The sequence below is a fragment of the Triticum dicoccoides genome, chromosome 7A, assembly GCF_002162155.2.
Source record: "Triticum dicoccoides isolate Atlit2015 ecotype Zavitan chromosome 7A, WEW_v2.0, whole genome shotgun sequence".
Lineage (NCBI taxonomy): Eukaryota > Viridiplantae > Streptophyta > Magnoliopsida > Poales > Poaceae > Triticum > Triticum dicoccoides.
Window position 1 is genome coordinate 578,409,827 of NC_041392.1, and position 24,665 is coordinate 578,434,491.

A 24,665-nucleotide genomic window follows, 5' to 3' on the forward strand; every position below is an offset into this window, starting at 1 on the left:
TATGATAGTTGAGTATGTGGACTTGCTGAAAAGCTCTTATATTGACTCTTTCCTATGATATGATAAATTGCCATTGCTCAAATGACTGAGATTATAGTTTGTTAGTTTTCAATGGAGATTATGATTCATACTTGAAATGGTGATTTAATTGTTACTCTAGCATAAGAGATCATATGACAAGAATTATATAAGTTGCTATTTTAAGGATGATCATGATGCCCTCATGTATGTACTTTGTTTTTATCGACACCTCTATCTCTGAACATGTGGACATAATTTTCGATTTCGGCTTCCGCTTGAGGACAAGCGAGGTCTAAGCTTGGAGGAGTTGATACGTCCATTTTGCATCATGCTTTTATATCGATATTTATTGCATTATGGGCTGTGATTACACATTATGTCACAATACTTATGCCTATTCTCTCTTATTTTACAAGGTTTACATAAAGAGGGAGAATGCCGACAGCTGGGATTCTGGGCTGGAAAAGGAGCAAATATTAGAGACCTATTCTGCACAGCTCCAAAAGTCTTGAAACTTCACGGAAGTCATTTTCAGATAATATAAAAAATACTGAGCGCAAGAAGTTCCGGAGGGGGCCACACCCTACCCACGAGGGTGGGCGCGCCCTACACCCCTGGCCGCGCCTCGTGGCCTCCCTGGTGGCCCTCCGATACCCATCTTCTGCTATATGTAGTCTTTCAATGAGGAAAAAAATCATAAGCCAGCTTTCGGGATGAGACTCCGCATCCACAAGGCGGAACCTTGGCAGAACCAATCTAGGGCTCTGGCGGGGCTGTTCTGCCGGGGAAACTTCCCTTCGGGTGGGGAAATCATCGCCATCGTCATCACCAACGATCCTCTCATCGGGAGGGGGTCAATCTCCGTCAACATCTTCACCAGCACCATCTCCTCTCAAATCCTAGTTCATCTCTTGTATTCAATTCTTGTCTCCAAGTCCGGGATTGGTACCTGTGGGTTGCTAGTAGTGTTGATTACTCCTTGTAGTTGATGATAGTTGGTTTATTTGGTGGAAGATCATATGTTCAGATCCTATATGCATATTAATACCCCTCTGATTATGAACATGAATATGCTTTGTGAGTAGTTACGTTTGTTCCTAAGGACATGGGAGAAGTCTTGCTATTAGTAGTCATGTGAATTTGGTATTCGTTCGATATTTTGATGAGATGTATGTTGTCTCTCCTCTAATGGTGTTATGTGAACGTCGACTACATGACACTTCACCATTATTTGGGCCTAGAGGAAGGCATTGGGAAGTAATAAGTAGATGATGGGTTGCTAGAGTGACAGAAGCTTAAATTGATGAAACCCTTTCCTCTTCATGACCTGTCATTGCCACAGTAAATTGATGAAACCCACTAGCATGAGTAGGAGTTGTTTGAGCCCTGATGTGCCTACTCATTCATGCATGTTGTCATGCCTTCTATTGCTTAGAGTTGTGTCAGGTCTGATTCATCGGGGATGAATTGGAAAGTTGTGAACATGTCCTACTTCGGAGAGCTAAGTGTGTGAACATGATTTGGTAAAGGTAGCGGTGAGAGGCCATGTAGGAGTACATGGCGGGTTGTCTCATTGAAACCATCCTCAGGAACTGAGTTCTGTGTTTGTGATCCATGAACAATTACTACCACACATTGGGTTCCGGTAACTCAGCCCCTCTCGGCTTATTAATCGCCTCGATCTCTGTCCAGGAGTTGCAACTAGTTTCTGGTGTTTGTAGGTAGTGTTAGTAGTCTACCAAGTGGCACCCGGTATAGGTGGGCTTGGGACAGACTAGGCACCGTGGCCGGGTATACCAAGCGTCGCCCGTTTGGTGGGCTTGGGAACCCTGTACACATTGTTTGGGGCCGTGAGCGACACCCCAGCCAGATCTCCTTGCGAATGGAACCCGAATAGGCGATAAACCTGGACTAGAGAGTTGCATGGTTAGTCAGGTCATGGCCGACTCCCTCGCCAGGCTTCCGCTTGAAGGTTGCTGAGGGAGTCCTGGATTAGGGGGTCTCCAGACAGCCGGACTATATCCTTTAGCCAGACTGTTGGACTATGAAGATACAAGATTGAAGACTCCATCCCGTGTCCGGACGGGACTTTCCATGGCGTGGAACGCAAGCTTGGCAATACGGTTATGTAGATCTCCTCCCTTGTAACCGACTCTTTGTAACCCTAGCCCCCTCCAGTGTCTATATAAACTGGAGGGTTTAGTCCGTAGGACAACATAAAATCATACCATAGGCTAGCTTCTAGGGTTTAGCCTCTACGATCTCTTGGTAGATCAACTCTTGTAATACTCATATCATCAAGATCAATCAAGCAGGACGTAGGGTATTACCTCCATCAAGAGGGCCCGAACCTGGGTAAACATCGTGTCCCCCGCCTCCTGTTACCATCCGCCTTACACACACAGTTCGGGACCCCCTACCCGAGATCCGCCAGTTTTGACACCAACATTGGTGCTTTCATTGAGAGTTCCACTGTGTCGTCACCGTAAGGCTTGATGGCTCCTTCAATCATCGATAACGATGCGGTCCAGGGTGAGGTTTTCCTTCCCGGACAGATCTTCGTATTCGGCGGCTTCACACTGCGGGCCAAATCGCTTGGCCATCTGGAGCAGATCGAGAGCTACGCCCCTGGCCATCAGGTCAGGTTCGGAAACTTAAACTACACTACCGACATCCGTGGAGACTTGATCTTCGACGGATTCGAGCCCATGTCAGGTGCACCGCACAATCACGACGAGCATGAAGTAACTCTGCCATCGGATAGTGTTCGGGAGATCACACCTCCAACTACTCCGGCCCTCAATCCGGAGCAAAAATTGCGCCATTCGAGGATGGGGGGATAGACCCCACCATGGAGGCCGCACTCTTAGTGGCGATGGAGCCGGATACTGTCTTCACCCCTTACGAGAGCCGTGTTTCCGAACTACTGGATTCGTCCCCGGCCACGGACTCCGAGCCACCTGCGTCCGTGCCTATCGAATCCGATTGGGCGCCGATCATGGAGTTCACCTCCACGGATATCTTTCAGCACTCACCTTTCGGCGACATGCTAAATTCATTAAGGTCTCTCTCCTTGTCAGGAGATCCTTGGCCGAACTATGCCCGGCTAGAATGGGATGCAGACGACGAAGAAATTCGCCGCCCACCTAACAGCAGGTGGAACAAAGTGCTCGACAATGAAGAAAAGTATGGTGGAAGTTACCACACAAATAGCTATCCAAAGCGCAAGTTATTACCTGAAATCGACGATGAGGACTTAGAGCCCACACAGCCGAAAAAATAAAACGGCCAACCGGCCGGATCAACCACCTTGTGACCGTGATAGAGCGGATAATAAGGCCACACATAAGTCAACACATGATCTAAGTGAGGACTTGCGCCAAAAATCCAGTATGACCAGATCCATCTATAGATCTAGGAAGCGCGCTCCGGCACAAAACCAAAACTGAATACTACAACCGTCTAAACGCCATGATACATCCAAATACAGGGGTGCCGCACACCCCCTATGTTTCACCGATGAGGTGCTGGACCACGAATTTCCAGAAGGATTCAAACCAGTGAACATAGAGGCGTACGACGGGACCACAGACCCTAGGGTCTGGGTTGAGGACTTTATCCTCCATATCCATATGGCTCGTGGAGATGATCTCCACGCCATCAAGTACTTACCCCTCAAGATTAAAGGACCAGCTCGACACTGGCTGAAAAGCCTCCCTGAAAACTCAATTGGAAGTTGGGAGGAGCTCGAGGATGCTTTTCGGGCTAATTTTCAAGGGACCTATGTCCGACCTGCGGATGCAGACGATTTAAGTCATATACTTCAACAGCCCGGAGAGTCAGCCCGAAAGCTTTGGAACAGGTTTCTCACTAAGAAGAACCAAATCGTCGACTGCCTGGATGCCGAAGCCTTAGCAGCTTTCAAGCACAGCGTCTGACACGAATGGCTCGCTAGACACCTCGGCCAAGAAAAACCGAGAACAATGGCAGCCCTGACAAGCGTCATGACCCGCTTTTGTGCGGGCGAAGATAGCTGGTTAGCCCACAGTAGCACCAGCGACCCAAGCACATCCGAAGTCAGGGATGGCAATGGAGAACCACGACGCAGTAAAAGCAATCATCGAAATAAAGAAGACAGCCCAGATAATACGGCGGTAAACGCCGGATTCAGGGGCTCTTGACCAGGTCAGCGGAAAAGCCTTTCAAAGGCAGCAGAGATGGACCGTCTAGCCTAAACAAGATTCTAGACAAACTATGTCAGATTCATGGCACCCCTGATAAACCTGCAAATCACACCCACAGAGAATGCTGGGTCTTCAAGCAGGCCGGTAAGCTAAACGCCGAACACAAGGGGAGGGAGACACCAAGCGAAGATGAGGATGAACCTCGCCAACAAAGCATTGGAGGACATAAAAAATTCCCACCAGAGGTTAAAACGGTAAACATAATCCACGTGACGAAGAGGAGAAGCAAATATGCACTCCGAGACATACGCGCTCTAGAGCCCGTCACCCCTAAGTTCAACCCCTGGTTGGCCTGCCCGATCACTTCTGATTGCAAGGATCACCCGACAAGCATCCGACATGAAGGATTAGCTGCCTTGGTGTTAGACCCAATAATAAACGGATACCATCTCACACGAGTCCTTATGGACGGCGGCAGTGGTCTAAATCTGATATATACGGACATAGTCTACAAAATGGGGATAGACCCGACAAGAATCAGCCACAGTAATACTACCTTCAAGGGAGTAATACCGGGCCTAGAGGCCCGCTCCACGGGCTCTCTAATACTAGAGGTTGTATTCAGTTCACCCGACAACTACCGAAGTGAGAAGTTAGACTTTGACATTGCTCCATTCCGGAGCGGCTATCAAGCACTACTCGGAAGAACATCTTTCGCTCGTTTTAATGTTGTACCACATTACGCTTCTCTTAAGCTTAAGATGCCTGGTCCATGTGGCACCATCACAGTTGGTGGAAATATTGAGCATTCTCTATGCGGATTTAAGAGCCGAGCACTAGACGGCCTCACCAACCAGAATAAATGACAGGTCGTCAAGACCACAGACACGGTTAGACGAGTCCGGCGCATCTCTAGATATACCTGAGATTGGTTTCATGGTTAAACCCTCATAGATAGTACCAGGGGCTTCCCGCGTGTAATCAGGGCTAGTTCGGCTCAACTTGACTTATCTTGAATTTTAATGGTTTATCGAGAATAACCAATTTTTTTGGCACGACAACTTTCACCTAAGTTCTTCTCTTTTACAGATGACAATCGTGCTACACCTGTCCAGGAAACGGCACAACGGAGACACAGGCGCAGACATGCAGCAGGGACCCGCTCAAACTTTTCTGTTCAGATTAAGACCCTGCGTAAACCTTTTTTACTGTCTCTTGTTGTTCACATCCTCCGGATACTCAATACAACCGAGAAGGATGCTGACGTTATTGGCATTTTGCCACGTCAGAATATTGCACATACCTAGACACTCGTGGTTTATTATTAAGGACATTGTTCAGCCCGGCATATGTTATAAAGACCGAATACCTTAGGGAGTGTTCGGCATCGCGAGTTTGGCCTTATATGCACCAGCTCCGAATCATGTCTTTGGTCAAATGTTGGGTTTGCCCGGCTCCCGTGTTTTGCTACCTTACATTCTGCTCTATCGGCTAAGGCGACACCGGGAGAACTACTGTGATTGTGCCCTGGTTCATCCGGATGAGCACCTTAGTAGAGAAAGCCAAAAACTGACTGTCATGATAAAGCACGAGACTGGTCAACCACTCGATGACTTCGTGGAATCTTCGGTATTCCTCCGCATCAACGAAGGGCCGTTTCCCGGTCACGTACGTACGCGCACCGTATTCGGACAAGCGTGGAAGTACCAGGGGCTATATTGTAGTCCCACATCAAACTCCTATGGCTAAGTGAAAGTGTTAAAGCAATATAGTCCAACTACCTCGTTCGCTCGCTACCACCTCCTTAATGGACCGAGACGTTGGATCAATTGTGAATACGCGTTTTTGCGAACACCCCCGCATATATGCGTGGGGGCTGAAGCCGACGATTGCAAACTTTCAGGTTATATACATATATACATAAACGGCCGCACAGGAGGCATCATAATACTTTTAGGCAAAAGTATAAACACAGCCTTTACAATTCAATAAAACATTGTTTTTACCATGGGAATACATGTCACTAGAACATAATATTCTTCGAGCACCGAGCCTCTATCTAACGAGCACCTTCAAGGACTTCTTCAAAGTAGTGCTCGGCAGATACTCGGCCCATGGCCGAACTCTGGGTTGCAATAGTGGTGGCTTCCATCTCTGCCCAGTATGTCTTGACACGGGTAAGTGCCATCCGCGCACCCTCTATGCACGCCGACCTCTTCATAGCATCAATGTGCGGCACAACACCAAGGAATTGTTGCACTAAACTAAAATAACTATTCAGCCTTGGCCCTTCCGACCACAGATGATCCACAACAGACCTCATGGCAAGTCCGGACAACCTATGGAGCTCGGCCCACTCGGCCATTAGCTTATTCAACAACAACAGATGCACTGGAACATTGAACTGTGACCAGAACAGCTTTTCCACTTCACGATCTTTTTGATCCTTGAATTACTTAGCTGCGTCAGCAACACTTGCTGCCAAATCCACGTATGCGTCTGCAGATCTCCAAACTTCGTCCGCAACAAAAAGGGCTTCCTAGCCGCGATATCTCTAGCTTGACGCAGCTCCTCCTTCGCCGCTCTAATTTTGGAGCGGGCTTCCTTGGCTGCTACCATGGCCTTCTCCAGGTCCGTCGCCTTCGCTCGTCTTTCTTTTTCAAGAAGCTGGTAACGGTCGGCGGCATCTTTCAACTCAACGGCCATTTTGGCTATTTTTTCCTTGCTTTGGCAATGCGCAGCCTGTTCGGCCCTCAGCTCTTCGACTGCCTTTAGAGCGGCCGCATCACAATTCCTGGCTTGTTCCTTGGCTCGGGTAAGTTCCGCCCGAAGGGTCCACGACGGTAGCTCCATCTGGAGTCACAACATATTAAAGATACTAGCATCATGCTCCTCTTACTATGTGTTGATCACCGGAGAAATCACATACCCTGTGCCTCGTCGAGCCGCTTGTTGACAAGCACGATGTCGGCATCTGCCGCATTAAATTGCTGCTTCAGCTCGACAAACTCATCAGTACGGCTAGCCGCCGGACCTTCAGCCACCTGCACATGACGGCGGCCTGATTATTACCTGGGACTATAATCCTCTGTTTGCCGCCATTCTCGATGGCAACCAGAGTCTTAGGGGCTACTATCTGCATAGGGCACACCTAACGTGTGCGGTACCCATCAAAATCATACACTATTTCACGTACCTCAAAGCCATTCAGCAGACTCATAAAAGCTTCATGCAACACACTTTCAGCAGATGAAATCCTCTCAATCACCATACGCATTACTGTACGATGCGCTTCTGAGATGGCCGCTTGCTCCAGAAGATCCTTCAGTGCGTCCGATCGCACACCGGATGGTTCCGGACTCTTTATGTTGCTCTCTTTAGGAGCCGAATACTGAAGACTTCGGGTGGCCAAAGGATTACCATCTGGCCTTGGCTGATCAGGAGAAACCCTCCGTGACGACACGTTAGGGTCGCCCGCCTCATGAGGCAGGGTGCCATGGGGAGGTGTTATGCTGTGCATCATCTCCGGAAGAAGATCCCCCGAAGACGAACTCTGTCGAGAAGGGCTACGATCCGAACTACAAAGATATATGCTTCGGTTATTGTCTTCAGAAGTAATGTAGGATATTTTTACTATTAAGTACTTTTTGGTTACTTACAGCTCGGTAGAGGGCTGATCCCCTTGCGGGCACTTTGCGTCAAAAGTACCCTCCGTGGCAGGACCCTCTGGCGAAGATTTCTTCCCCCGTTTGGAAACCTTTGTTTCCAGGTCTCCAGAGGTGGTCCTCTTCCTTCATTGGGGAGAGGGAATTTCAGATTTTTCCCTGGTTATCCTCCTTCGCGGAGGCGCTAATTCCCACGGTTTGGATTGATAATGAGTGAGGCCTGCTTTCATCCTCTTTATTCCCCCCTTTATCTTCCCCTGAGGGTGCTTGATAAGGCACTGGCTCAAGCATTCTAGCTAGTACTGGATTTGCTGAGCCTTCGGGAAGGGGGGTCGAACACCTGATCATCTTCGCCTTTGTTACCCAGTCCTGGTCAAGGAGCGACTTTTTAGAATAATGTTATGATAAATAAAAAGACGGCGTGTTCGGCCACGGGATTACTTACTTGGGTATCTGGGTGATTACAGCTCAGACCCGCATCCTCGGTGGTGTCTGGACACTTTATTTGTGGTCTGAAGAACAATTTGTACATCTCTTCGAGCGTCATGCCGAGGAAGTGCTGAATAGTTCGCGTTCCTTCCGGGTTGAATTCCCACATACGGAGGGGTCGACGTTTGCAAGGAGGGACTCGATGGACTAGCATGACTTGCATTACCGTGACCAGGCTGACATCTCTCTCAAGGAGATCTCGGATGTGACTCTGCAATATCGGCACATCATTTACTGGCCCCCAGTTCAGCCCCTTGTTGATCCATGACGTCAGTTGTGGTGGGGGCCCGAGCAAAAGGCAGGGGCGACTACCCACTTGGCACTTCGAAGAGCTGTGATATAAAACCACTCCCGTTGCCATAAACCGGACACCTCTGGGAAGGAACCTTCTGGCCACCGAGCATCAGCACTTTTGCTTATTACGGCACCTCCACACTCTACATGTCGCCCCTCGATCATCTTCGGCTTCACATTGAAAGTCTTGAGCCACAGGCCGAAGTGTGGGGTAATGCGGAGAAAGGCCTCACACACACTGATGAATGATGAGATGTGAAGGAGGGAATCTGGGGCCAGGTCATGGAAATCCAGCCCATAATAGAACATGAGCCCCCTAACAAAGGGATCCAGAGCGTGGTCTAGCCCTCGGAGGTAGTGAGAGATGAATACAATGCTTTCACTGGGTTCGGGAGTGGGAATGACCTGCCCTCGAGCAGGCAGCCTGTCCGAGATTTCGAGGGTCAAATACCTGACCTCTCTTAGCTTCTTGATGTCTTCCTCTATGACAGAGGAAGGCATCCACCGACCTTGAAGGTTGGATCCGGACATTGTTGAAGGTCCGAAGCGCCTGACCTGAGCCTTGGGTGTTGGAACTCGAGACGGGGAAGGATCCGATCGAGTACGAGAGGGAAAAAAGGACAAGCCTTGGCCTCTTTATAAAGAGGGTGAATATCAAGCGTCCTCCTCGTGGCCGTTTGGGACTTGCCCAAAATCGAGGAGTCATACCAAAGGGGCACGGTTGGGTTACCCACGTCCGTATTGATGAGAATCGCGTAATAAGGGGGACACGATCTCTGCTTTGACAAGACATGTCAAGAAAACCGCCTCGCGATATGTGTAGTGCTGGTTGAAAAAAAAATAGTTCGAATAAAGACCGGGCCATGGCAGGATGTCATGTTGCTAAACGTGTCAACAAATTAGATTTGTGGAAATATTATTCTCTATGGTGGTATGTGGAACTTATTTTGCAGAGCCGGACACTATTCTTGTGTTCAAAATCTTCTATGGAGTATTAGGAAGAAGAACCCGCCTTGCAATGCCGAAGACAAATCTGCACGCCGGACTCATCGTCATTGAAGCCTGGTTTAGGGGCTACTGAGGGAGTCCTGGATTAGGGGTTTCCGGACAGCCGGACTATATCCTTTGGCCGGACTATTGGACTATGAAGATACAAGATTGAAGACTTCATCCCATGTCCGGATGGGACTTTCCTTGGCGTGGAAGGCAAGCTTGGCAATACGGTTATGTAGATCTCCTCCCTTGTAACCGACTCTGTGTAACCCTAGCCCCCTCTGGTGTTTATATAAACCGGAGGGTTTAGTCCGTAGGACAACATAAAATCATACCATAGGCTAGCTTCTAGGGTTTAGCCTCTACGATCTCGTGGTAGATCAACTCTTGTAATACTCATATCATCAAGATCAGTCAAGCAGGACGTAGGGTATTACCTCCATCAAGAGGGCCCAAACCTGGGTAAACATCGTGTCCCCCGCCTCCTGTTACCATCCGCCTTAGACGCACACTTCGGGACCCCCTACCCGAGATCCGCTGATTTTGACACCGACAGTTGCCGAGATACACGACGTGTATATGGTGGTAAGTGGCGAGAGCGTGTGTGAAGAAGTACACCCCTGCAGGGTTAACATCATCTATTCGAATAGCCGCCTCCACGGTGGGTTGCCTCTATAGTTCATAGACAAGTGAAAGTGGATAATCTAAAATGCGCAAGATAAGCGTGAGCGCTATGGATGGCGTTCTCGTAGGGTGACGGGAGCGGATCCATAGTGGTGTATTGATATGGTGAATATGTGGACTCGTGTGCACGACCTCAAAGAGTTAATTACTTGCGGTCGTAGTTTAGGATAGCAACTGGGTCAAAGCTGTCTTACTTCAGTCAACCTCCACCACCCCCTTTGTTGATACTGATGCATATGTAGTTAGTTCTGATGTAAGTCTTGTTGGGTACATTTGTACTCACGTTTGCTTAATTTATGTTTTTTGTAGAGAGACTTCAGTCTCATTAGTAGTTCCGCGTGGACTTCGATGTTTAGCTTGTTATCTCAGCTACGATCTTGTGCCCTCACTACTAGAAAAAGGGCTATAGATGGGATTGATACTAATGGCGCACCAGACAAGCGGTGTGCCATTAGTATATACTAATGGCGCACCACCTACTGATACGCCATTAGAGTTGAAACTACTAATGGCGCACCTGGCCTAGGGTGCGCCATTAGTATCAATTTTTTTTAACTAGTGCGCCTGTCCAAACATACTAATGGCGCATCCAGATACAGTGCGCCATCACTAGCTGCAACTAGTAATGGCGCACCAGCCGGAAAGTGCGCCACTAATGTTGTTTTTTTATTATATTTTTTATTCCCTTTTTTGCAAAACTACTAATGGCGCACTGTTCCACCGTGTGCCATTACTAGTTTAAACTAGTAATGGCACATTGTGGGACAGTGCGCCATTAGTATTTTTTTTTGCAAAACTACTAATGGCGCACCACCAGGAGGTGCGCCATTAGTAACCTAGATTACTAATGGCGCATTTAGAGTTGGTGCGCCATTAGTAAGTGGGCAGCAACAAGATATTTTGGACAGCCTCTCCTACCCACACTCACTTTCTCCCCACTTCATTCTCTCCACCTCCTCCTTGTCTCGGGTGCCTCCTCATTTTCACCTCATTTCCACCATAGATTCATTCAATTTAAGTGGTTAAATTACCTTGTTTTGATAGGTAAGTAAGGGGGGAAGCTATATTTATGTTGTTCTCCCTACAACAATGTGCACATGCACTTTTTATGGCCTAGCTAGATCTATGTATGTTCGTGGTGTTGCATATGTTTGTGGTGTTGCATATGTGTTTGTGTTTGGAGGTGTACCAGTATTTGAAATTTGATAGTTGCCAATATTTTGCCGGAATGTTGATTCATTTCCATTTCGGCGAGAATTTTGGCATTAAGCATTCTTTTTGGTCCTATTTTTAGGGAAAGTCATGCCAAATTTTTCATTGGTTCTAAAATATCGTTTTGCTCTACCCCGCAGGCGACCATGGTCCGCATGATGACCAAAGGCATCGTGAATAGGTTTTTGAGGTCCGCGAAGGCCGAGATGCTTCAAAAGAACGAGACGGAGATAAGATGTCCGTGTCGAAGATGCAAGCTGAAGAGCCTTATTGCGGACCCGGAATCCGGGCAGGTGCGGGACCACCTGCTCTTGCCTGGTTTCATGGATGGCTATCGATGGCAAGGTGATGAAGATGACTACGAAGTCGTCCATGGGGGCCGGGCAAGAAATGAGGAAGGGCAGCAAGACAACCACCACGGCTCGGGCGGGCGAGAAGACGAAGAATCCCGAGAAGATGATCACGACGGTGATGTTGTACACAGTCATCATGTAGAAGATGCAGGACATGATGATGAGAAAGATGCCGGAGCAGTCGACGAGCATGATCATGAAGATGATGATGCCGGCGGAGCAGACGACGCTGGACCATCGATGGGATGGGTGCATGACCCTCATATTCAAGAGCTGCTTCTCAAGCAGATGGATAACGAAGAGCTGCCGCCCGAGAGAAAGCCAAGATGGTTCAACTTGAGTTAGATGCGGTTACTCCATTGTATGAAGGATGCAGGCCCGAGGATACCCACCTGAAAGTAACGCTCATGGCTCTGGAGATGAAGGTAAAACACAAAATGACCGACGCATGCTTCGACGAGAACATGTCATTCTGGCACGAACGTCTTCCCAAGGGGAACAAGTGCCCGACCAGTTTGGAGGAGGCGAAGAAAATCGTGTGTCCTCTGGATTTACCGCACGTGAAATACCATGTGTGCATGAACAATTGCATCATTTATCGGGATGAGCACGCGGAGTCTACCATATGTCCGGTGTGTGGCGTCACTTGATACAAGAAGAGGAAGAAAGCTCCTCGAAAAGTGGTGTGGTACTTTTCGATCACTCCTCGTCTGCAGCGGTATTTCACGGACCCTAAGGTAGCAAAGCTCCTGCGTTGGCACGCGGATAGGGAGGAGAAGAAGCAAGAAGATGACGCAAATGATCCGGAGATAGATAAAAAAGACAAGATGCTGAGTCACCCTAAGGATGTGAGCCAGTGGCAAGCGTTGAACTTCGAAGACCCAGAATTTGGGAATGATCCAAGGAACATCATGCTGGGCGCGAGCACCGATGGAGTCAATCCGTTTGGCAGCCAGAGAAGCACACATAGCACCTGGCCTGTGTTTGTGTGGATGTACAACCTTCCCCCCTGGTTGTGCATGAAGAGGAAGTACATTCACATGAGTATGCTAATTGAAGGACCAAAACAACCAGGGAATGACATCAATCTGTATCTGGGGCTGCTGAAAGAGGAGCTTGACATGCTGTGGAAAACGCCAGCCAATACGTGGGACGCCGCAGAGAAAGAATATTTCCCTATGAGAGCCGTGCTGCTCACGACGGTGCACGACTATCTCGGTTACGGATATGTTGCGGGGCAGGTGGTCCACGGATATTTTGGATGCGTCAGGTGCATGGATGACACAACGTATCGCCATCTAGATAGAGATCCTGGGTCTTCGAAAACCGTGTTCATGGGACATCGAAGGTGGCTTCGCGACGATGACCCGTGGAGAAAACGCAAGGATCTGTTCAATGGTGAAACCGAACCCCGAGGACGCCCGCGTACGAGGAGCGGCGAGGAAATAGACGAGCTGTTGAAAAATTGGAAAGACTGCCCACTGCCGGGAAAGAAGCAAAAGGCGCCAGAGCCGGGAAAGAAGCGAAAGGTGCCAGAGCCGCTGTTGAAGGTATGGAAAACGAGGTCTATTTTATGGGACTTGCCGTACTGGAAGATCCACCGTGTGCCTCACAGCCTTGATGTCATGCATATCACGAAAAATGTGTGCGAGAGTCTACTAGGTACCCTGCTCAACATGCCAGAGAGGACCAAAGATGGGCCGAAAGCAAGGGCAGACTCGAAATCAATGGGCATCAGGCAGGAGCTTCACGCTATATATGATGATCATGATGATGATGATGATGATGAGGCGAAGCAGGACACGGAAAGTCGTCACAAAGGCAAAAAGGCCAAGAAGACCGGAAATGACTATCCTCCCGCGTGCTTCACTCTAAGTCAGGAGGAGATCGAGCAGTTTTTCACCTGCCTCGTAGGAGTAAAACTTCCTTACGGTTACGCGGGGAAGATAAGCAGATACCTAGACCCAGCGAAGCTGAAGTTCAGCGGGATGAAGTCTCACGATTGTCACGTGCTGATGACGCAGATACTTCCAGTTGCAATCCATGGGATCATGGACGCGCACGTCCGTGAAACCCTATTTGGCCTATGCAACTTTTTCGATGTCATCTCTCGGAAGTCTGTTGGCGTGAGGCAACTCAGAAGGCTACATGAAGAGATCGTGGTGATACTATGCGAGCTTGAGATGTACTTCCCGCCCGCATTCTTCGACGTTATGGTGCATCTGCTGGTCCATATCGTGGACGATATCATCCAACTCGGGCCGACGTTCCTGCACAGCATGATGCCATTCGAAAGGATGAATGGTGTCATCAAAGGATAAGTTCGCAACATGTCACGTCCAGAGGGAAGCATTGCCAGGGGCTTTCTGACTGAAGAGTGCATCTCCTACTGCACGAATTATCTAGGCATCAAGAACCCCGTTGGTCTGCCCGTCAACAGGCACCTCGGCAGGCTCGCTGGATGGGGTCACCGTGAGGGTCGTCGCGAAATGCATGTCGACTTCGAGGGTCGACTCGCCGACTTTGAAAGAGCAAACCTAGTCGCGCTACAACACATAGACGTGGTCGATCCTTTGGTGGTACAGCACAAAACCTTTATTAAGAAGACGTACAATGACCGAGGCCAACAGAAGACGGACGGAGATATACTCAAAGAGCACAACTCATGTTTCACGCGTTGGTTCAAGCAGAAGCTTCTGTCGTACCCTTTACATGAGGATTCTTCCGCGGAAGAACAACTCATATTCGCCTTGTCACAGGGCGCCGAGCACAACCTGATGACCTATGAGGCGTACGATATCAACGGCTACACATTCTACACCGAGGCCAAGGACATGAAGAGCGATGGTTATCAGAACTCCGGGGTAACGATGGAATCCTACACCGGTAACGACAAGGACAGATACTACGGAAGGATCGAGGAGATCTGGGAGCTGAGCTACGCTGGAGAGAAGGTCCCGATGTTCCGTGTCAGATGGGCCAAGAGCGTCCTAAAAGAAGACCGGTATTTCACCACCATGGTTATACCCGAAGCCAAATCCAAGACCGCGGGCGCAAACGTCACCGCGAAAAATGAGCCATGGGTACTGGCTTCCCAAGTGGACCAATGCTTCTCGCAAACGTCACCGCGAAAAATGAGCCATGGGTACTGGCTTCCCAAGTGGACCAATGCTTCTTCATTACCGACCCGTCAAAGCCCAGTCGTGTTGTTGTGAGGAGAGGCAAAAGGAAGATCATCGGAATGGATGGAGTAGCCAATGAGCAAGACTTCGACAAGTATGGCGACCCGAGGATCGAACATGACGACAATGATGAAGTAGCAGCATACACCACAAGAAGAAGCAGGACCACCCTACCTAAAGGACGTCCGTTCCACAGAAGAACTCCATTTGCGAAAAAGAAGGGCAAGAAGATTGTGAACATATAGCTAGCTAAGATCGATTGTATTTAAATCGTAGCCTTCATTTCTCGATTGTATTTCATGGGAACTTTTTGAACTATCATGAATATTTTTAAATTTCATGGACACTCGATCTCGATCCCCCTCCATCTCGATCGCTATCCCACCTCGCCAGATCTGGTCCCCCTCGCCGCCGAGCACCCCCCGGTCCACCGGCCGCCGCCGCCGACCCCCCGCACCCTCGATTCCCCTACTCAAATAAGTATCAAACAACATTTTAAATGGATAAAAAAAATTGTGGAGCCTGGGAATCGAACCCAGGACCTCCTGGTGTGAGAACTGGCTGCTGACCAGTCGAGCTAGTAGAGGGAACTTGGTGTGGATCAGTTCAGGTGGAAGATAACCTGTTGGCTCGAGCAGAAATAAAAAAAAATACTAATGGCGCACCACGGTGGGGTGCGCCATTAGTATGGATATACTTATGGCGCACCGAGGGGTGGTGCGCCATTAGTATTGTGCCCGGCCCCATCCATATTCCCCTCCCTCCCCGGCCCCTCCCTATCCCCTCTCTCTCCCTCGCCCTCACCCTCGATCCCCTTCCCCTCTCCTCTCCTGATGCCGCTGCCCCGCCGCCCCGATGCCGCCTCGACGCTGCCCCGCCGCCCCGACGCCGCCTCGACCCCGCCCCGCCGCCCCGACATCCTTGGTGGGAGCCCCTACATTGCCAGATTCGTCGTCATCTTCAACCTACAGTCACCGGTGCGTCCGTGACGATTGTCGCTGTTCTGCTGCTCCTAAGCCACAAACGGGCCATCGTGTGCCTCCTCGGTGAGGCACTCAACCATTCCCTTCTCCTTCCCGTGCGGAACCGTCGTCGTATTCGTCACTCTGTTCGAGGCCGAAGCCATCGTCCGCCATGGCCACGAGCTCGTCGTGGCCGTGCTTTTTCCCCGTGTCTCTGGCCGCCCCAGTTCGCCCCCTCGCGCGTGTGCACCTGCCCATGGCCGCACCCCGCCCGCTGCCTTGCAACAGCTGCTGCTGCGCGCGCCTATAGCCGCCACTGCCGTGTCTAACAGCTGCTACTGCTGCTAGACATTGAATCGTGCTGCTTCCTTCTTCAGTTAACCCAAGTGTCAATTTTTTTCCAGTCTCGTCAGAATAAAAATGTACAAGGAGTCATTCTGTCCAACTCTGCTGAAAAATAGTTTTCTTGAGTTTTAATCATCAAGAGGACTCATCTTGTAAACGAACTCGTGCTGATAGTTGCAGCTTGCATTAGCTACAGTTTCAAGTCTTGTGGTTGTGATTACTTGACTACCTTTTTGGTTTTCTGGAAACACGCAGTGAATAATTTCCCATACTGATTCATCCCATATATCATCAATGACAAAGAAGTACCTAAAAAAGTTTAACATCAAGCATGCACTCTGCTCTTTTGTGTGATATGGGACTTGGGACTTGGGAATTGGTTCTTTCTTACTACAGTCTTGCTGCTATAGTATGGCTCTGTTCTTGGTGGAGTAAAATTTTGTATAAAATGAAATGCAAGGTTGCTGATACTGTAACCCAGATCACACAGATCAATTTTTTTTCAATTTATGCAACTGTAAGAGTACCAACCAGATTACACAAATCATTTTTGATCTGCAAGGTTGTTGTTGCTGTGATGGAGTAACTCTGTAAGATGGAGTACATGAGTACTGTAGTAGTAACTCTTGATTAATTATGGCATTGTGTGTCATAATTTGCTAGGTTGCATGGCATGTGCTGGATGAAGCTTATGGTGTAGTATCTTAATTGACTGATGTTGATGAACCTTTCCTGTACATATTTGGTTTGGTTGATTGCCTGGCATGAGCTAGATGAAATGATCTATTTCTCCTGATGTGAAATGATCCCTTTCTCCTGAAATGTTGATTAATTTCCGTTTCGGTTGAGAATGGGGCACTCCTAGGTCAAGAAAATTAGCAAAGGTCATGCCCAATTTTCTTGACCTAGAAGGTGCCCGATTCTCAACCGAAACTTTTATTTGTGAGCCTTGAGAAGATTAATTGGTTCCACAATGCAAGCCAACTTTTATTTCTCTTGCCTGGTTCCACTAAGATGTGTTATTGCAAGCTATTAATTATTTTTCAGTTGTGAGCCTTGAGAAGATTAATTTTTTCCTATATTGTAGCTTTAACAGTTTTCAGTGTTCCATCTTTCTAGTCTCCTATGTTGAATAGAGACATACAATTTAAAGTGTTCAATCAATTGTGTGATCTCTTTTTCTATGTTTCCAGGACTGCCCAATACAAGTAAAGCAATTCCATCCGCCTCGCCCTCTCACCACGGCCACAGAGGCTCCTGGATCTGGACTAGCCACCGCCGGACAGCAGCAGGTCAGTAAGCCTCTCTCTCTCTCTCTCCATTCATTTACCTTCCCCTGGCCTGCTGTGACTCACTCAACCCCCATTTGCATCTAGGCAGGCGGCATCCGTCACCGGCAGGCAGGCGACATCCATCACCGGCAAACCTCCCATGCACCATGCCTCGGACGCACAGCAGCAGGTCAGACCCCTCTCTCTCTCTCTCTCTCTCTCTCTCTCTCTCTCTCTGGCACGATGAGTTATAGGATCAATGCCTAAGTTTTGTTGAGCACACAGATTTTTTTATGTAAGCATTGGTATTATGTGCTTCCCATAGTTGGTATAAGATGATTTAAGCTTAACAAACAAAATGCACACCGAAACACCCCCAATTCCAGCTCCTTGAATTCTTAGAACTATGGATACCCAGCTCCACTAATTCATGGACCTATTTGCGAGAGCACCAGCTCTAAATAAACTGTTAACATCAGTTGGATGTTCAAGCAATTGGCATGCCATGGCATAGAGGTACAGAAATCTTACACAGGGTCAGCACCAGCTTCCAGTAACAGTTTCAAGCATTGAGCAAAAATTTGCTTAAGTAATTCTAACTTTCCAAGGCCTAACACAACAAAAATGAATACTGCAGGGACGATACCTCCACCAGGAGCTTGACACATTTCAGTGAGGGAGCAGTTATAGCAACGAGAAGAGGGGTGTCAACACCACCGGGTAGTTTCTTGTTACACTGGCAAAAACAGATTACACACGATTTACTATACTGAAGTAAGATGTAGGAAAGAGCAAACAAATAGAAGGAAGAATGCATTTATTGTCCTGTGGCCTTCTGTAAAAGAGAAAGGGAAAAAATCAATAGCATTGCAAAAGCAAACATGTATCAACTGAAAGGAGGAGAAGTAGTTTATTTCATAGAGTAAACATTAGCACTATTTGACAGTAAAAGGTTTTAGCTAATTTGAATTAACTGAAAGCAGCAGTACATCATTTTTATTGACAGTAAAATGTTCAAAGAAACAGATATGTAAAACCCCCATAGTTATGTCTTTCGTACAATATGCCATGAAAAGGTGTGCCATTTTCATAGAAGAGCAAATCGGCCTGCCTTTCGGCCTTTTGGTTGCAAGTGCATTTCACTCAAATCACTCAGTAAGTGATGGCATTCCTTGTGAAATGTTCAAATTAGCTAAAACCTGTGCATATGTAAAAGGTTCAGTAAGTGATGACAGTAAAATGTTCAAAGAAACAGCTGAAACTCCTCTACCGGTGGTTGCACTTGTCTGCAGGATATGTAAAACATTTTTATTGACAGTAAAATGTTCATTTAGTTTCAGTAAACAAATATTGCCAAGCATGACATGGCCTTTGTGATCTCCTACTCCTGAATTTTCATGTCACTTGTCTTATTAGTAGTTTTTTGACAGTAAAAGGAATTTTCATGTCACTTGTGCTATCAGTACACTACAAGTGAATTTTCATGTCAAGTGATGCTGCTGCTGCTATCTGCGAGTTGCTGCTGCTAGTTGTGATTTTGTCAAGTGATGCTGCTGCTACTTGTGATCTTCTAAAATAACCCCTTTCTCCTGAAATGTTGATTAATTTCCGTTTCGGTTGAGAAATGGGGCACTCCTATGTCAAGAAAATTAGCAAATGTCATGCCCAATTTTCTTGACCTAGAAGGTGCCTGATTCTCAACTGAAATAAAAATTAATTTGGTTTAGTGGTTGGATTAGTTTAGTATTTTTTTCACACACTCAGACACCCTTGCTTGCCATGTGTTTGAGAGAGATAGTGAGAGGAGACAAGAAGAAGGGGGTTAGGAAGATGTTGCCTGCTCATCAAAGCTAACCATCTCCCCCTTTTCACCCCTTTTCCTTTGTCTTTTGTGGGTTGCAAGGAAGCTACTATCTTAGCTAGCTTAGCTTGTGCACAAATCCCAGTGTTACAACCTTGTATCTTTGCAGCAACCAACTTTCTAGACACACCCCTGCATCATACAACAGTGCCTTCAAGATCCAAGGCAATATCACAAACATCATAGGCAATTTGACCAAACTCACAACCTTGTATCTTTGCAGCAACCAACTTTCTAGACACACCCCTCAAGAACTAGGTTACCCTGAGAACGTGGACTTGGACCTTAGCAACAACACACTAACAGGTTCTATCCCAAAACACCTAGGCAATATCACAAACATCTCTCAATTGTTCCTTGACAATAACCAACTTTTTGGCGACATTCCTCGAGAATTAGGTTATTTGGTCAACTTAGAGATCTTGTTCCTTGACAATAACCAACTTTTTGACCAAACTTTGTTCCTATTTATAGAGAAACATGGCCAACAATGATGAGGCCGGGGGTTCGGGCGGCAAGAAATTCTGGGAGCTGTCCCAGGAGATGGAGGAACAACCTCACTTGTATGAGGATGCCGCCTTCCCCACCGATCCTGAGACCACTGATGGTACCGCCGAGGATGACCCCACTGATGCCACCACTGATGGTGCCGCCGAGGATGCCACCACTGATGATGGCGGCGCACGCACAGATGGCAGCCAACTGAAGAGGCAACGGAAGGACCGGCGCCCGACCGTGCTCTGCACCCTCAAGGAGGAAGTTACTGAAGTGGACTCCAACGGGAATCCAACGGCGCCCGAACGAATAGTCAAGGGGTACTCGCTTCAGCTCGGGTGCATTCTCCGGAGCACCGTCTCGATCAACACCGAGAACTTCAGGCATCCTGACCGAGGGAATTTGCGCAACCTCCTCTTCACGAAGCTGCACGAACGATACAAGTTCCCCGCTGAATTTGAAAACACAAGCCTCAAAGGGAATAAAGTGAACAATGCTGCCCTCACGAAGATGAGCACGGCCCTGTCTACTTGGAAAAGCAATGTGAAGACAATGATCGAGAAAGGTGAGAGTTATGAGAAGATCAAGGAGAAAAATCCTTCGATCACCGAAGATGACTACAACGACTTCAAGATCAATTGCTCGAGCACCGCAATCTCCGAATCAAGTAGGTGGGGGAAAGAAATGCGGGAGCTGAACTTAGGGAACACACACTCGGTCCAGGCGGTTACAGAGTGGCGGAGCCTATATGGGACAAGGAGGAGGCGGACCGTGCCGAGCAAGGCCTACCGCCCCTCTTTGATAAATACGGTGACAAGCAGACCAGGAACTTTGTCAGGGCCCGGTACAAGAAGGACCCGAAAACAAAGTAGCTTACCACGGATCCGAAGACCAGGCCGCTTGAGCTTGTTCTGGTAAGGAATACACCCCCGCGTAATTAGCTCCATATGGTTGCATTCTAATTAATGAAGCCAAATTTCTAAATGGTTCACATTCCTTCCGCAGGCGATTGAAAGCAGTAGCGCGGGGTCGACTAAGAGCAACCCTTGGGACACCACTCTAAATAGGGCATTGAATGTAATGAAGAACAAGGATAAGCTCAGTAAGCCGACGTCAGCTGGTCGTGTGGCCGGCAAAGGCTTGTCGACAAAATGGTCGTCATACTATAACACTGGTGGGCGAAAGGAGAAAAAGACCAGCTCGGAAAGCCAAGCGCGCGAGGTTCAAGAACTCAGGGCACAGGTGGCACAGATTTCGGAGATTGTCCAAGAGCAAGTGCAACAACAACTCGGAGCGACGATCACCGCCATTGTGCCTACCTTGATCCAGGGGATTAGTGCGTGGATTGCGGGCGGCCAACAGGGGCCGCCCCCGATTCCTAGCTTCACGGCCAGCAACTCGCAGAACGCGATGGCGGGGCCATTGGTGTCTCCGGAGGAGGCGGCATTGGTGTCTCCGACGCCGGCACGGGAGCTTAATGCACCCGGGTGTACGTCGGCCGGCACCTTTGCAGCAAGCGGCCCCTCCGTCAACTGCACGCCCGCCGTTGGCGGTGCCTCGACATTAGCCGAGCTCGACGCCATCATCACGGTAACTAATTAAGCCTCTCTCGGCCGAGGACTTCATCTCCTTGCCTTTGACTGGGCATCCCTGACGCCCTACATGTTTTCGCAGGGCGCCGCCGATGTTCCGTGCACTCTCCTGCACTTCGTGAACAACGAGTTGGTCGATGTCGCCAAGGGCAAAATCATTCAACCGGGCAACCCCTTGTTCCACGGTACCCAGATGCCACCCAACTTGTTTAGGGTTCAACTGGTTCGGGTGCTTCCAGGCTGCGACGAGTTGTTACCTCCGATTCGACCCATCGGGGCCGACGATGATGACGTGATGACCCTCAGCGCCTGCCTGAGCTGGCCCCTGCTTTGGCCGAAGAGCCAGATTCGTTTGAGGGCGGGGGACACCACCCCAAAGACAACACCGCCAGTCGTGCCGGCGCCAAGTCGGCCCCATGGCAAGACCGCCGCAACGGTGCCGGACATCCCTATGCCACTGGATCCAAACATGCATATGGCACAGGATCAAAACGACGACGAAGATGATACATTTGCCAACGTCGATCAGTACTTTGCCGATCATGGGTACAGTGGCGACTTCATGGGGCCTCCTTCTCAAGAACCCAACCCAACAAAAGATGTGCGCGATCTAGCTGGTACCGCGGAGAAGCCAAGTTGCAATAGGCGTCGTCTGCAGTTCAGCTCTCAGGAGACGCCTCCAGCTGCCGACTTCACCGAACCTCAGATAGGCGAGGTGCGAAATATGATCAGCCCCAACACACTCAAGAAGGCGGTCTGTGAGTAGAACTCAGTCCCATTATAGGAGAAGAAGAAGGCACGCAAAAGAAAGGCTAACAAGGGTGCGGGCCAGCCGGCACCGAGTACGATCCGTGCTCAGGACGGGCCACCTTCACCTGAGGATATCTCGAGGAGGGTGCATGTGGCGGGTAGGCCGATGCTACCGAGAAATATGCTCGATGCTACAACCGGTGCTATGCGGAGTCTGCATGACAGTGTTCTTTCTTTGGAGAAGCGGCGTCTTGGAGATAAGGATGTGGCATACCCGGTTTTCGCGGCCAAGGTGCCAGAGGGCAAGGGCTTTGTGGATAACTCCATCGGGGGTACGATCGTCCTGCGGTTTGATGACATCCACGCTATGTTGAACCTTCATCCGCTGCACTACACCTTCGTTCGGCTATTTTCGCTGAGTATGGAGATGCGGATCATTCGCGACAAGACCCCGGACATCGTGATAGTCGACCCCTTCTACATGCGTGCCAAGATCTTGGGCAGCGCTGGGGACCGGCAAGTCGCGAGTTCTTACCTCGAAGGCGTCATTCTGGCAAACCAAGATAAGGATAACTTCCTCGTGCCTTACTTTCCCGAGTAAGTCCTCCACTCTACCGCCCCGTAACATATGAATTCTTAGATTTCAATCGTTTTTCTTTTAACATTCCGTGTTTTCTGCAGTGACACACGTTGCACGCTCATCCTCCTAAGCCCCAAATATTCCATGGCCACGTATTTCGACCCGGACCGGCAGTCGAACGTAGACTACACAAATGTCAAGAAGGTTCTTGATGATGTTCTCCCCGGCTACGTAAAATCTGGAGGCACCTTCACCAGGCCTATTCGTAAGTACGGCAAGTACGTGTTCTCCCACAATACGACGTTCTGCTGCATCAAGCAGCCGCCTGGCAGTCAGAAGGGTGCCTACTACGCCATCCATCACATGCGGGCGATTGTACGGGACCATCATCACCTTCTGCTACCGAGTAGACTCAAAGATTGGGCCGCGAGCGTGTCGGCAATCCAGGACGCGGACATCAGACAAGAATTCTTTCGCATCCAGTCGGAGTTTGCGGAAATCATCCATCAAGATATCCTTCGTACCTCGGGGCAGTTCTACCTCAGAAATCAACCGTCCAACAGTGACATCGACACAATCCTACAAATGCAGGCTGACAACGCTCGTTCTTTCATGACTCCCACGATAGACGGCGGCTTCGTCCATGCTTCGGTCCCTTGAGTCGAGTCGACAGCAGTGATGCTGTGTCTAGTTTTGAAACATCGATTGGCTCATGTTGTAATTAAACTTTAATGAACTTGTAGTATGTCTCTTTGGTTTCGAGAGTCATTCAACTTAAGATGTAATCGATGCTATTAATGTCTTGCTTTTCTCTTCCGATTGTTCTGTTGCATACTTATATATTGCTTATGTATTGTCTGTGAATTGGTACTAACGTTTCGTTTGGCTACTGCATAGCGATGCCGTGGTATGTCGTGTACAAGGGTAAGGTTCCCGGAGTCTACGACGACTGGGAGGAGTGTCGGAGACAGGTTCACCGATTCAGCGGTAACAGTTACAAAGGGTATGCCACTAGGGCCGAGGCTGAATCTAGATACACCCGCTATCTAGCGGGAGAGGGGAGGGAGCGTTGGAGGAACCGGATGAAGACGAGTTTCATCGTGATGATGCTCATCGTGATGACCGCAACTCTCTTCTATGTGATGGTAGTTTAGATGATCGATATCAACTTGTAATGTGAAGACAAACTCGCGGTCTTGAAACTTGTAATATAATGTTCTATCTTTGTTCGGTCTTTTCAATTCGGAGACTAATATGATGAATTGTATTCGGAGACTAAAATGATGAATTGTATTCAGAGACTAATCTTCTATTGTATTCGATGAATCTGTTGTTGATGTGTGCTGATTATATTTTGTCCAATTATACATTTTGTAACCTGTGCAAAAAACAGAAAATAAAAAAATAAAAAAAACCTAATATTCATACTAATGGCGCATCACGCCATAGTGCGCCATTAGTATGCCAAAGGATACTAATGGCGCATCATTAGACAGTGCGCCATTAGTATGCCGAACTTACTAATGGCGCATCTCGTTGTCGTGCGCCATTAGTATGCCAAAGCACCTGGGTATAGATGGCCCCCTGGGAGGCATACTAATGGCGCACTGTTGTATATACTAATGGCGCATCTGAGGTGCGCCATTAGTATACCAGATACTAATGGCGCACCCGTGGTGCGCCATTAGTAAAATATACTAATGGCGTGCTACTAATGGCGCACCACTAATGC